At 37.6% G+C, this 16,090-nt stretch overlaps 1 pseudogene; it reads right to left on the minus strand.

Annotated features, from left to right (window-relative positions):
• Nucleotides 1-10,095: 10,095 nt before the first annotated feature.
• LOC102826450 lies at nt 10,096-10,413 on the minus strand (annotated as a pseudogene).
• Nucleotides 10,414-16,090: the final 5,677 nt, after the last annotated feature.

A 16,090-nucleotide genomic window follows, 5' to 3' on the forward strand; every position in this document is an offset into this window, starting at 1 on the left:
AGTCACTCCTAGAAACCCTATACAGGGTCACTATGAGTCAGAACCGACTCTACAAAATTTAACAAAAACAATGCTGCTTAGTTAATGTTATAGTAGAGAGTAGGATTTATAACACATCAGATGACAGTATGGAGGGTAATTGTATAATGCTGAGAATCATGGCCTAGTCAAGTTGACATATTTTTTGGGGGACACAATAGGATAAGTACTGGACTGCTAAACACAAGGTAAGCAGTTCAAACCCACCAGCAGCTCCTTGGAAACTGTATGTAGGTTGGTGAATCAGAACCAACTCGATGGCACTTAACAACACAACAACATATGAAATGGACATAATAAAACATTCTTTAAATGTTGAATGTGTGCATGATGCCCTCACATACCCTTGAAGACATGGTACCGCAAAATATCAGAATTATGCTTTGTAAATGTTTGACCATAGACTTTGGGAGTGATAAAGGGGACAAAAAGGGAAAGGTAGTGAGGCACTATGTTTCAAGGTGTGCAAAGTAGAAAAACTTTCCAGGTCAGTCTGTGGACCAGTAATAGCTTGAACAGACATTTCCAAGAGAAGAGACCTTAACATTTTGGTGCCTACCCATTCTAGACCCTTCTGCACTTTTCCACTGAGGCTAGAACTAAGGTTTAAACAGCTTTTTGTGTCTTAGTATCTTCTGCTGCCTGAGTCACCGGGGACTCCTTACCATTGTTAGTTAAACGCTTGATAACTGTGTTCTGTTACAATATAATTAAATATTTGATTAATTGCTTCAGCTGTATTCCATTGAGTATGCAGTTTTCCTGAATCAAAGAGTTTGTATCAGCACGGTGTCAAAACACATGAAGATTTAAGACTCACCCAAGCATCAACTCAGAGTTAATGCAGGAATCCTGACTCTTGAGACTTTGAATGGGAGGGTTAAACAAACAATTAAAGAAAGGGAACTGCTGGCTCTATTGAACAAGAATGATAGTAAACTGTGTAAAATATGGAGGAACCCAAGCTTACATTTTTACAGCAGTATTCCATGCTTTGGAGTCCTGGTGTAGTTCTATAGTATATACACTGGACTGTTAACCACAAGGTTGATGGTTCAAGCCCACCAGTTGTTCCCTGGAAACTCTATATATGGTCACTATGAATAGGAACCAACTTGATGGCACTTAACAACAACGTTCTGTATTTTGGCTTCCTGTTTTTCTATGTTCCTTGATTTTTTTGTAACTTTTCATTGTGATTTGGATGAAAGTTTCCATTGAACAATTCATACACATTTTATTTCGTGACATTGATTGCAAAACCCACAATGTAACGGCACTTACCAGAATTCTTCCCTGTGTTTCCCCTTTCTGTTCATCTGTAGTCCACTTCCTTCATATCTTTTAAACTTTGGCTTTGGGGAAATGCTGAATTATTTACCTTATGTGGTTGATTGTTCTGAGGGGTACATATCTCCCTGACATTATTCTTCAACATATAGCCTTGTCTGTTGTTTGCTTACTGGAAGTGAAGAGGACTTCAAATACTTACTAATGAAGATCAAAGACCACAGTCTTCAGTATGGACTGCTCCTCAATGTAAAGAAAACAAAAGCCCTCATAACTGAATCAATAAATAATATCACGCTACATGGAGAGAAGGTTTGAAGTTTCAAAGATTCTGTTTTGCTTGCTTCCCCAGTCAACACTCATAAAAGCAGTAGTCAGGAAATCAAATGATGTATTGCATTAAGCAAACTTGCTGCAAAAGACCTCTTTAAAGTGTTCAAGTGCAAAGATGTCAGTTTGAGGACGAAGGTGCACCCGACTCAAACCTTGATATTTTCAGTCACCTCGTATGGATGTGAAAGTTAAATAATGAATGAAGAAGACCCATAGAAGAATCAATTTATTTGAATTATGTTATTGGAGACGAGTGTTGAAAGCACCATGGACTGCTAGAATAGCAAACAAATGTGTGTTGGAAGAAAAATAGCCCGAATGCTTCTTAGTCGTAAGAATGGCAAGACTTTGTCTCCCTTTCTTTGGAATCAGTACCTAGAGAGGGAGATCTTGTTTGGTAAAGTGGAGGGTCAGTGAGAAAAAGGAAGACCCCACCCCCCCAAAAAAAAAGATGGACTGGCAGTGGCAGTAACAATGGACTCAAACACAACAACAATTGTGATGATAGTGCAGGACCAAGCATTGTTTCATTCCGGGTGCATAGAGTTGTGCTATGAGTTGGAACTTACTGTCTTCTAACTACAGCAAGAAGAGTCACCAGTCACCAAAGTAGACTGTACAACAATTTCTTTGCAGACACTTTTGGCCAGGTGGTCTTGATGTCCCCCAAGACTATGACTCTGAGCCCCCAGGACCTGACCTATTCATTCATGGACTTTGGTTTCGGTTAAGATGTTTTTAGTACTTGATTTCTGTGCATTCTTCTATATTCACTGATACATTTTTAGATCATATAAATACATGTGTACAAATATCCTTGGTCAATCCCACATTTATTTATGGGGATAGTCCCATTTGCATTACTACACCTGCACAGCTAGTATGTCTATTTATCTATCTGCTCATAAATTATTGCAGGATTTTTGCAGGATTGTATGTGCAATAGTATTTACCTTCATTGCCTTTAACACTAATACTTCCCCAGTGTCTTACTTTGCTTGATAATTTTCTGCTGCGTTTGCCCAAGTTAATATGTCTACGTTCTACCTAGTGATTTATCCTCATTTTCCTCCGTATCCCAGTAACCATCAAAGAATGTTTCTTGACTTTTCATAATAGTGTTCTCATACAGTATTTGTCCTTCTGTGACACATTGTCCACCAGGTTCATTCATGTTGTGAGGTGTTTTTCAGAGTCATTGTTGTTCTTTATCATTACACAGTATTCCATTCTGTGTGTGTGCCATAACTGATCCATTCTTCCATTGATGGCAGTTAGGTTGTTTCCATCTTTTTACTGTGAAAACATGGATGTGCATATTTTTCTTTGTGTCATATTTCTTAGGATAAATTCCTAGTATTTGTATTTCCAACTCTATAAAGAAGTGTGATACTGTTTTCCACAGCGGTTATCTCATTATACAGTCCTGCCAGCAATGTCTAAGGGTTCTCAGCTTTCCATACCGTCACCAACATTCTTTTTGGTTGTACTTTGTACTTTGCTATTAATGCTGGTGTGAGATGATTGTCTCATTGTTGTTTTGACTTACTTCTCTCTAATGGCTAACACTGAGTGAGGTGACTCTGTAGGATTAACACTGGAGTATGAACCACAATGAATCCTGGTGTGGCGCTGTGGGCTAATGCGTCAGACTGCAGAGTCATTTGAACTGCAAGGTCGGTGGTTCAAGCTCACCACCTGCTCCTTGGAAACCCTATACAGGATTGCTATGGGTCAGAATCGACTCTACAGCAGTTAACAACAACAAAATGAACCATAAGGTTAGTTGTTTAAGCTCAACAGCTGCTCCATCAGAGAAAGCCAAAGCTTTCTGCTTCCACAAAGATTTAGAGCCTCAAAAATCCTATACTGGGTCTCTATGAGTCGGAATTGACTCTACGGCACTTAACAATAACAGCAATGGCTAACACCGGGTGTCAAGGTGTGTTGCTGTAGGATAAGCACTGGACTGCTAACTGCAGATTTGGTGGTTCAAACCCAGCAGTTGCTACTTGGAAACCTTCTACAGGATTGCTATGAGTTGGAACAACAGAGCAGTTAACAATGGCTAATGATCTGGAGCAGTTTGTCATATGTTGGTTGAATGCCTGAATGTCTTCTTTAGTGAAGTGGCTCGTCTGTCCTCAGTCCATTTTTAAATTGGATTATTTGCCTTTTTGTTGTTGAGGTGTTGAAGTGTTCTATAAACTATAAAAACAGTGCCTTGCCTGATGGATGCATCATTGCCAAAATGTTTTCCCCAGGCCATAGATCCATTTTGTACTCCCTATAAATGAAGGCAAAATGTAGTTTAATCTGAAGAACAGAGGTCAAGATAATGAACAAACTCAGATGTGTTTTGTAAAAAAAAAAAATTTTTTTTTACAAAGTAAGCAAACATTTATTGAGACCTCTAACGTGGCTCTGTAGTATAAACGCAAGACTGTAAGGTCGGTGTGAACCATAAAGTCGATGGCTCAAACTCACCAGGCATTCCTTGGAAACTCTCTATGGGGTCGCTATGAGTTGGAACTGAGTTGATGACACTAACAACAAACAACAACAGCAAATAGATGAGTAGGATTCCTGGTGTGGTGCTGTAGGATAAGCACTGGGATATTAGCCACAAAGTCAGCAGTTCAAACCCACCAGCTGCTCTTTGGAAATCTTATACACGGTCGCTATGAGTCAGAATCCTCATCCGTTGCTGGAGGATATGTAAAATGGTGCAGGTGCTATGGGAAACAGTCCCCCGTTACTAAAAAAGTTAAACAAAGAATTAATAGATGACTCAGGAATTCTACTCCTAGGTATGTACCCCAAAGAGCTGAAAGCAAAGACTCAAAACAGATATGTGTACACTCATGTTCATAGCAGCCTTACTCTCAGTAGCCAAAGGATAAAAACAATCCAAGTGTAAATCAATATACATATATATAGGAAATATTTTTTAATCTCCTTTACTAAGGTTACAAAAAGGAAATCGGTATCATGGTAACAGAAGCTTGTTATAAAAAATACGATAACGTGTAATTGTCTGCATCAGGATGTCTATGCAATTGAACTGGCTTTTTGGAAAATATGCTGAAGTCATATGTGTTGCCAAAAATTGAGATACTCTGCTTGTATTCTGAGACATCCGGTCAGTAAATCTTCAGTTTTGTCTTTGATGGCTTATGTTAACATTTTATTACTCTCAACAAAATGTAAGGCCACCTATATTTGGAATGGGATAAAGAGAGTTGTATTTAAGAAAGAGAAAACTGAAAAGAATTTTCTTTCAAGGGTCACTAAAGAAAGCATCTCAGCAGTGACCATAGATTCAGTGGGTAGCCATAGATTCTTAATGCTTAAGGCATAAACACCAGATGCTGCTTTCAGACTCTTCTCAAAGCTTTTCTTTCTTTGACATGAATTGACAAGGATGCTGAATTCTGTGGAGGAGGGGATTTTTGCTTGTTCTAAGTTCAGGTGTGGTGTTTTCTTTGTTCAGAGTTACACATAAAAAGGAAAAGAATGCTATAAGGCATGAATACATGAGATTCTGAACACCCAGCTTTCACATTCTGGGGCTTCCCTAGATATGTGTACAAGGTTAATGGGACGTGATTTGCAGGTTACCAAAAAAAAAAAAACAACAACTCTGGTAGCGTAGTGGTTACGAATCGGGCTGTGAACCGCAAGGTCAGCAGCTGGAAACTACCAGTGGTTCCACGGGAGAAAGATGAGGTGTTCTGCTCCCATAAAGATTTACAGCCTCGGAAACCCTGTACAGGGTTGCTATGAGTCGGAACCAACTCAACGGCATTTAACAAACAACAACAATACTCAGTTTACCTTCTGCTTTAATTAAAGCACATTAAGTCTCCACCATCAAAAGACTCAATTTGGTCATGTCATTGTCTTGCTTAACCCCAATAGACACAATCAAACTTAGAAGCATAAAAATTGAGTCCAGTAGTTCACATTTATAGTTTGAGATATTTTATAAAATGGGATATATGTTCTACAAAGGCATTTAACAAAATATTTTCCAACTGCTGATCCTTTTTCTTTGTTTGCAATTTTTGCATTCCAATCACCAGTAATTATCAATCCATCTTGACTGAATATTTGATCAGTTTCAGACTGAGGAAGTTGGTAGAATTCTTCAATTTCATCATTCACCTTAGCGGTTGGTTTGTAAATTTGAATAGTAGTGTAATTAACTTGTAGGTGTATACTTTCACAGACAGCGTTGTACTTGAAGACAGACTTTGAAATGTTCATTTTGATCATGATTGTAATTCCATCCTCTTCAGTTTATCATTCCTCACATAGTAAACCATATGATTGTCAGATAAGCAAAAAACAACAACAAACTCTTTTGTCTTTCAATTCATTCATCTGATTTCATCTCACTAATGCCTAGGGTATCGATCTTTAAGTGTTCCATGTAATATTCAACAACTCTAATTTTCCTAGATTCATACTTTGTACATTCCATGTTCTGATTATTAATGGATGTTTACAGTGTTTAAGCCCCATTCCTAGATTCATACTTTGTACATTCCATGTTCTGATTATTAATGGATGTTTACAGTGTTTAAGCCTCACTTCTAGACCTCATCAACAGATGAAGGTCTCCTAAACTTTGCGCCATTCACGTTATCATGGTCAGCTCTACTTTGAGGTGGCAGATCATCCCTAGTCATATTTTGAGTACTTTATAAACTGAGGGTTCATCTTCTGGCACTAAATCTGACAATATTCTGTGTTTTTCATAAAGTTTTAATATTTAATATTCTGATGAATCTGACAGTGTTCCACTACTATTCATTTGATTTTCAGTGGCTAAACATTCAGAGGGAGCCTGACTCGCCTTCTTTCTAATCTGTGTTAGTCTGCAAGCTCAAGTGAAACCTGTCCACCATGGGTGACCCAGCAGATCATTAAAATACCAGCAGCAAAGCTTCCAGCATCACAGTAACATGCAAGCCACCATTGTACTACAAAATGATAGATGGGTGGTAGATTTACATATACAACAGATTACATATAAACCAAAACCCACTGCCACAGAGTAATTTCCAACTCAGAGTGACCCTACATAGGACAAAGTAGAAATGTTCCTGAAGGTTTCTGACACTGTAAATCTCTGAAGGATCACAGAGTCTCATCTTTCTTTTGTGGAGTGGCTTGTGGGTTTGAACAATTTTCCCTAGTGACTTTATAGTTGTAATTTATTTCATCATTTTAAAGATGGCACATGCCATTCCATTATCTTATGGCTCTCATTATTGTTGTTGAAAAGTCAGCTGTTAGTTCTGTAATTGATCCTTTGAAGTTTATGAGATTTTTCTCAGATTTCTTGAAAGACTTTCTCTTTTTCTTTAGTTTTCAACAGCGTTACTGTCCTGTGCTTAGGTGTTTATCTTAGTATTTATTTTCCTGGGGGTTATTAGTACTTCTTACATATATAGCTTGATTTCCTTAATCAATTTGGGAAATTGGCTTAATTTTGCTTATGCTCCGCTCTTTCCTCCATATGAGAGTAATTACAAATAATGTGAAGTCTTTTAAATTATGTCCTATGTATGCTCTTTTCTTTGTCATATACTCCTCTCCCCTCTTATGTGTGAAAAATATAGTAGCTTAAATTAGAAACTCAACAGATAGACTTCACACATTGCACAAAGTTTGATTAGTGAACTGAAAGATAAAACAGTGAAAAAATAGATCAACACACATAAGGGGGGAAAGGAATATATAACAAAGAAAAGAGCAAATACGTTGTTGTTGAAAAGTCAGCTGTTAGTCCTATCATTGCTCCTTAGAAGATAATATGTTGTGATGTATTCCTTTTCTCCATTATGTGTGCCAATTTCTTTCTTTTCTTTTTTTTACTGTTTTATCTTTTAGTTCACTAATCAAACTGTAATTTGTGAATTATATCTGTTAGGTTTGAATTTTATCTGTTATATTTTTCAATTAATTTTTTTTCTTGTTTTCCTACTTATTGAAATACCATCTTTATCATATCTAAAATATATATACTATTTGGATCAGTTATTTGAAAGTGTTTGTTTACTGTACAGTTCTAATAGCACAGTGCTTTAATTATTGTTATTATAAAGTACTTTAGTGTGTGGTGATATAAATATCTTACTCTTCCAACTTTTGTTGCTCTCATTTAATTTCCGCATGACTTTATAAATACTGTTTCAAATTATAAAATAAATCACTTAAACGTGTATTTTGGCCTACAAGAGTTTTGCATATTTGGAAGAGATAATTAATGGTGTATTAAAAACTAAAAGTACTGGTTTGCTAATTTGAGGTCGGGCATGGGTTGATTGAATTAGAATAAACAAATTCTGATGATGATTCAGTAGTTATGAGGATCCTTATTATTATTTTTTTTTATAAATATCTCTGATAGTTCTTACATAAAGATAGATTCTGCTAGGGACCAGTGATTAAGGCAATCACAACCTGTTTTCCTTCCTACCACGCTATTTCTCTGTGCTATATGAAGACCATTATGCAGGCCTCTTTATCACGTGGTGTTAGATGGGATTAAGAGACATTTCAGAGTGGAGATTGAATACACTGATATATTGTTTTGCGTCTGTGAATCAAGTACTAGAGTCTATGAGAGTAATGCCATGTTTATTTTGAGAGTGGGAACAGTGCCCAAGGAGAAAGGAAGAAAGTGTGTTAACACTTAGGATTCCTCCTGACGTCAATTGTTGATATCTCTTGTTTCAGTATTATTTACTAAAGCATTGAAGCTCATTACTAGTTATACTGTGTTAGCAAAAGATATGATGGGAGTGAAGGTAAGAAAAGCAGGAGAGTGGATGTGACTAAAAGTGAGGTGCTTGTCTTTAAAGACCTCTGTGTAGCCATGCTAAAAATAGCCCACCTTGAAAATCTGCTTGGATCCCAGAAGCACTCATTACTAGTATCTAAGAAGGGAACACATGGGGGACATTTTCCTTTGATGTTTGGCTGCTTGCAATTAACTGTTTCTGTCTAGCTGAGGGACTTCAAAAGATAACATAGCACTTGCTTGTATACACAGCTGTCCTTGCTGTGGACTTCAGCTTTAACAGGATTTCTTTCAAGCCCTATTTTCAGTTGCCTGTAAATGGCTAAGAGGTGAGGTGTTTCCAATTGAGTGTTTCAAGTAAACAGACCAACATAGAAAAATAATGACATAGTGCCTGGCTAATGCCTGTATCTCTGCATAGGCATGGTGGGTTCTAAATGTTTCCAATGTTTGGAAAATTATTTTCAGCTGGTACTGAATAAAAGCATTGCATTTAAAAAAAGAAATTCAATGTTGCTATTTTTTTTCTTCCTTAAATTCATAGTAATAGTAGTAGAAGTGAGTGTTTTCATGAGCTCTCCAATACTAACGTGAAAGAAGCCTCGTTGGCCTCAGACAGGTTTCTTTTGTTATTGTTTTCTTCTCTAAGAAGAATCCCCTTATTTTTTATTGATGTATTAATTTTTGCCTGGGAGTAAGTAGTTAACTGCCTTCAAATTGGTGATCAGCAGATTTAGAACCAACCTTTATATTTATAGCCCTCTGTCTTACTTCTAGTCCAGATTTCCTTTGGTTCTATTGTAATCTCTGACTCTCTGCCCGGGTTCCCCCTTTGGTCCATTATGGATTGTGGATTATTTAACTTTTTTACTTATTACTGTGTTTCTGTCAGCTTTCCAGTTTCAGAAATGTGAAGAGCTGCTTTCTTCTCCATTCTTTCTGTTCTATAGCTATATTCTTTTCTACTGATAAACTTTTTTTTTTTTTTAATACTTCTGCATGAATGTTTTTATTAACTGCTAATGAAATTGAGAACTTTGCTGGGATCTTCTGGCAAGGGTTTTATTTTCATCTTAAACTGCTTTGTCTCTTCAGTGAAGCCACCTTTGGAGTTAGTCACGACTCCCACATTTGTCATGTCATCATGACTCAATCCTGATTTCTCTTCTTTTTGTCCAGACCTTCAGGTTTCAATCGTAGCTTCAAGGTAAGGACAGGTCATTTTTCCACAGTTCAGTTCTCTGAAAACTTCCATCTCCCACTGAAAGTTGTAGTCCAGGAGTGAAACAATCACATGCTAGAACTCCAGGGCCAACTGGAAAGTCATTAGGAACACTTGCTTTGGTGGATTTATTTATCCCACAGCCTGAAAATGCATAGTCCTGAAAAGGTGATCTCTCTGTGCACATAGGTCATTTTAAGAAGAAGAGGGCTCTATGAAGGGGGCTGAGGCTTGATCACCAAAAATCAGCACAATGAAAACAAACAATAGTGAATAATGAGCACTAGAATTCAAACTACCAGATGCTTTAAAGAGGATATTCAATTCCATTTTGAACACTACATTACAAAAGAACTATTTTTAAAACTAAAAAAGTTTTAAGGGAAAAGAAAAAAAATTAAAAAAGAATATCTAAACTGTTGAATGACCCCGTTTGTTACCGATAGACTTCAATCACATCTTCTTCCTCCATTCCTAGTTCTTCTGGAGCATGATTATCAGCAATTGTCTGTCCTTCAAAGAGAAACCTGAGTGAATTCATTGGAACTCCCTGTCTTTGACAGTATGATTCTTTAAGTTTCTTCAGATGCGTTGTCATTTTCGCCTTAAAGTGTATCTCACTGCTATCCTGTCCAATGACTTTGAGTTTAATGTATTCTCCTTCCTTCTTATCCCCCAAGTCCTCAGTTGCAGGTTTTGCCTCCTGGTCAGACATGGTGGCGGTGGCTTCAACCTGGGGTCTCCGCACTGCAGCGACCTCGGCCAGGCATCTGATAGACTCTTCTGGATGGATTTTTGGATGCAAAATGAAATGAGTGTGTTGCCTTTTCAATACCATCTTGTATTGAAAGCGCCTCTGTTTTTCTTTCTTTCATTGTCTCTTTTCCATCTGATCGCTCATCTATTCATTTAGTGAAAAATAATAATAAATAATTTTGGTAGCAAATTTACATGAATCCGTCAACTTTACTCTTAGAGATACAGATGGGCAGAGGCATAATTCTTGAGTGAGGAAGTAAATCAAGCTGATTGTTGCCTTTATTGCCAAGGTGTATTATGAGACTTTGTAAAATCATTTAAAAACTAAATAGGTGAAAGACTAACAATGTATTTTATTAAAATTATAAAAGTCTGAGGAATTTAAAGGAATGATGGTTTTTGGCAGACTATAGGACATCCACCTAAGAAGAAATTACTTTAAAACTTTGATTACTTTCCTAATATTTATTACGAGTTTATGCCTGACACAGGATGTCATGAAGTTGTAAAATTTTTAGTGTTTTCTCACAGTTTCTACCATTTTGTTTCATTTGCTTGATTAAAAAAGCCTCTCATCTCTTTACCAAGAGAGAAAAAGTCAAAGCCACTTGTATATATAGATTTCTATGTATTTAGTCCCTTCTATCTTACCTTTGTTAATTTAAGTGGGTAACTCCAAGCCATATGCTATATACCAGAATGGTTGTAAATAATCATAAGAGTAGATGCCAGAATTTACCCCTCACTGCCTGTGGTTTCTCATTAAGGTTTGACATGACTTTCCTAAACTGAAAATGGTTCAAGGGTTGATTTCTTGTATTATCAAGCTGTTTTCTGAGCTTTCTTGCTGGCCCACCTACCTGGATACATAATTAAATTCAGCTCTGAAAAGTTTCTGGTAGCTTTGGCCTATATCTATGGGAAAATGAGAGACTATTCTCTGAAACACAGATGTGCCATAGGAATAGTAGCTCCAAAGTAGCTTCAGTGGCCATTCTTTAGTACAACGACAACCATATGTTCTGGATTGTTGTTAGCTGCCATCGAGTTGGTGACTCATAGTGACCTTATGCACAGCAGAATGAAACACTGCCTGATCCTCGGCCAACCTCACTTCTGTTGCCACACTTGAGTCCATCGATGCTGCCACGTTGCCAATCCATCTCATTGGGGGTCTTCCTCTTTTTTTCTGACCCTCCACCTTACCAAACATGATATCCTTCTCTAACGACTGGTCCCTCCTGACATCATGTCCAAAGTATGAGAGACAAAGTTTGGCCATCCAGGCCTCCAAGGAACACTCTGGCTACACTTCTTCCAACACAGATTTGTTTGTTCTTTTGGCAGCCCATGGCACTTTCAATATTCTCCTCCAACTCCATAACTCAAAAGCATCAATTCTTCTACAGTCTTCCTTATTCACTGTCCAGTGTTCACATACATATGAGGTTATTGAAAATACCATGGCTTGAGTCAGGTGCACCTTAGTCTTCAAGCTGACATCTTTATTCTTCAACACTTAAAAAAGGTCTTGTGCAGCAGATTTGCCTAATGCAGTACGTCAATTGATTTCTTGACTGCTGCTTCCATGAGTGTTGATGGTTGATCCAAGAAGAATGAAGTCCTTGACAACTTCAGTCTTTTCTCTGTTGATAAGAATGTTATTTATTGGTCCAGTAGTGAGGATTTTTGTTTTCTTTACATTGAGATGCAATCCATACCAAAGACTGTGGTCTTTGATCTTTGTCAGTATTTTAAGTCTTCTTCACTTTCAGCAAGCAAGGTTGTATCATCTGCATGTAGCAGGTTGTTAATGAGTCTTCCTCCAACCCTGATGCCACATTTTCCTTCATATAACTCAGTTTCTTGGATTATGTTCTGGATACTCCCTGTCAATCCTATGTTATTTACCTAGGTTTGGGGTTTGGAAAAATACAGCCAATGGCATACTTAATATTAAGTAAGGAGAATAGATCAGCCTACTATTGTTAATGAATAAGTGTTAGTTTACTATGACTCTCAAACTGTTACCGTTCTTGGATGTTGTTGTTGCTTCAGCCCACAGCTACTCTCTGCACAACGGAACAAAACTCTGCATGGTCCTGAGCCGTCCTCATTATTGTTGTTAGGCTTGCACCCGTTGCTGCTGCCACTGTACCAATCCATCTCGTTGGGGGGGTTCTTCCTCTTTTTCGCTGACCCTCCAGTTTACTAAGCATAATGTCTTCCAGGGAATGATCCCTCCTGAAGTATGAAAAAGGAATTATGGAATCCTGGCTTCTAAGGAGCCTTCGTTCTGTACTTACAACACAATTTAGTTTGTTCTTCTGACAATCCATGGTACTTTCAATACTCTTCTCCAACACCATAACTCAAATGCATTAATTTTTCTACAGTCTCCCTTATTCATTGTCCAATATTCAGATGTGTATGAAGCTATTGAAAATACCATGGATTGGGTCAGGCGCACATTAGTCCTCAAACCATTATCTTTGCTGTTGAACACTTTAAAGAGTTTGTGTGCAGCAGATTTACTTAATGCAATGCATTGCTTCATTTCTTGACTTTTGCTTCCATGAGTGTTGATTGTAGGTCCAAGCAAAAAGAAGTCTCTGACAACTTCAATCTTTTTCCCACTTATCATGATGTTACTTATTGATCCAGTTGTGAGGATTTTTGTGTTTTTATATTGAGATGCAATCCACTCTGAAGGCTTTTGTCTTTTATCTTCACCAGCAAATATTTTAAGTTCTCTTTGCTTTCAGCATGTATGGTTTACTATTTGCATATCACAGATTGCTAAAGATTCTTCATCCAATCCTGATTTCAATACTGATATCTCAAGACCTTGTAGTGTTTTGTTCTGTTGTACATAAGGTCATTATGGGTTGAAGCAAACAACAACGTCTAAGAACGATAACAGTTTGAAAGTGACACAATCTGACTTAGTTTGGGATTCATGCTAAAATAACCCTTATTTCATTTGTTCCAGCTTCTCAGACTAGCTGCACAGAATACAGATTGAATAAGTATGGTGAGAGATTACCACCAGGTGCACACCTTTCCTGATTTTATACCATTCAGTATCTCCTTGTTCTGTTCGAATGACAGGTTCCTCATAACCACAATTAACTCTTCTGGAACACAATTCTTCGCAATGTTATCCATAGCTTGTCATGATCCACACAATTGAAAGATCTGCATAGTGAATAAAGCATACGTAAACATCTTCCTGATTTTCTTGGTTTCAGCCAAGATCTATCTGATCTCAGCAATGATATTCCTAGTTCCATGTCCTCTTCTGAATCTGGCTTGAATTTCTGTCAGTTCCATCTTGATGTACAGTTGCAGGCATTTTTGAATTATCTTCAACAGAACTTTACTTGCATGTGATATTAATGGCATTGTCACATAATTTCTGCATCCTGTTGTGCCACCACTTTTTTGAATGGTCACACATATGGTTGGCCAGGTAGCTGTCCTCCAAACTTCTTGGCGTAAATGATTGAGTGCCTCCAATGCTGCATCAGTTTGTTGAAACTTTTCAATTTTAATCTGTCAGTTCCTGGAACCTTGTTTTTTGCCGGTACTGTCCATGAGCTTAGACTTTTTCCATTGAATACTGTCAGTTCTTGATCATATACCAGTGTTTAAAATGGTTGAAAATTGACCAGTTCATTTTGGTACAGTGACTCTGTATTCCTTACAACTTCTTTTAATGCTTCCTGTGTCATTCACTATTTTGCCCATGGAGTCATTCAGTATTGCCAGTCGAGGCTTAGTCTTTTTCTTCACTTCTTTCAGCTTGAGAAATGCTGAGCATGTTCTTCCCTTTTGATTTTCTAACTCCAGGTGTTTGCACATTGCATTATCTTACTTTCCCTTGTCTTCTCTAGCTGCTGCGCTTTGAACTTTCCTGTTCAGATCTTTTACCTCCTCATTTCTTCTATTTGTTTTAGCATCTGTATGCTGGGGGGCAAGTTTCAGAATCCCTTCTAACACTCATGTTTGCCTTTTCTTTATTTCCTGTATTTTTAATAACCTTCTAGTTTCTTCCTGTCTGATGTTCTTGATGTCATCCCACAACTCTCCTGTCTTTAGTCATAAGTGTCTAGGGCATCAAATCTGTTTTTGAGATGGTCTCTAACATCAGATGGAATAGGTTCAAGGTCATATTTTAGTTCTCATGAGCTTGTTTTAATTTTTTCAGCTTCAGCATGGGCTTGCATATGAGTAATGGATGGCCTGTTCCAGTCAGCTGCTGTCCTTGTTTTGACTGATGATATTGAGCTTTTCCACCATCTCTTCCCACAGATGTAGTCAATTTATTTTCCGTATATTCCATCTGGTGAGGTCAATCTGTGTATTTGCCTTTTATGCTGTTTAAAAACGTATTTGTACTTGTTGGTCTTGCAAAATTCTATCATGTGATCTCCTGCATTATTTTATCACCAAAACCATATTTTTCATCTACTGTTTTCCTTCCCCTTTGTTTACAACCTTTACATTCAAATAATCAGTAATTATCAATGTTTCATGATTGTATGTTTGATCAAATTGTGAATGAAGGAGTTGGTAGAATTCTTCAGTATCATCATCATGGGTTTTAGTGGTTGGTATGTAAGTTTGAATAATAGTGGTATTTACTGGTCTACCTTATAGGCATAGGAATATTAGCCTATTGCTGCCAGCATTCTATTTAAAGCTTCATCTTTTTAATGACTCCTATGCCTGTCCTCTTCTAATTTGTCACTCCCAGCAGTCAATCATATCATTATCTGATTCAAAATGGCCAGTACCTGTCCAGTTTTGCCCACTAGGGTATAGGAAATCTATCTGTATGCTTTCCATTTTGTTTTGATAGCTTACAGGTTTCCTAGATTCCTACTTCATGCATTCACACATTTTGATTCTTAATGTATACTTCCTGCTGTTTTGCCTCATTTTAAGTTGTGCCCCATCAGCAAATGAAGGTCCTGAAAGCTTTACTCCATTTGAAGCATCCTGGTAAACTCTGCTTTAAGTAGGCAGCTATTCCCCAGTTCTATTTTGTGTGCCTTTAATCTGAGGGCTCATCTACTGGCACTATACCTGACAATATTTGGGTGCTATTCTGGATGAGGGGGAGTCCTGGTGTGGTACTGAGGGTCAATGCTTTGGACTGTAAGGTCAGTTTGAACCACAAGGTCCTCAGAAATCCTATACAGGGTTGCTTTGGGTCAGAACCAACTTGATGACGCTTAGCAACGTGAATAAAAACCATTCATGTTTTTATTTTTCTTACACTATATAGGACAGTGTTCCATGGATACTCAGAAGGTTTTCAGTGGGTTAAACAGTCAGAAGTAGTCTGCCTCTCCTTCTTCCTAGTCTGTCTGACTTTGGATTCTCCACTGAAACCCATTCACCATGGACGACTCTGTTGGTATTTAAGAATACCAGTGGCATGTTTTCCAGCATCACAGCAACATCATAGCCACTACAGTACAGCAAATTGACCAGTGAAGGGTGGGATCTCAAACTAAGTCAGACTAAGTCTGGTTCCATCAATCATTGTTTTAGATCCATCACTTGGGCCTTTTTAAATTTAAATAATGTATTCAAGAGAATTCCAGCTGCACCGCGGGAGAAAG

Source organism: Chrysochloris asiatica, unplaced genomic scaffold (assembly GCF_000296735.1).
Source record: "Chrysochloris asiatica unplaced genomic scaffold, ChrAsi1.0 scaffold00020, whole genome shotgun sequence".
Classification (NCBI taxonomy): Eukaryota; Metazoa; Chordata; class Mammalia; order Afrosoricida; family Chrysochloridae; genus Chrysochloris; species Chrysochloris asiatica.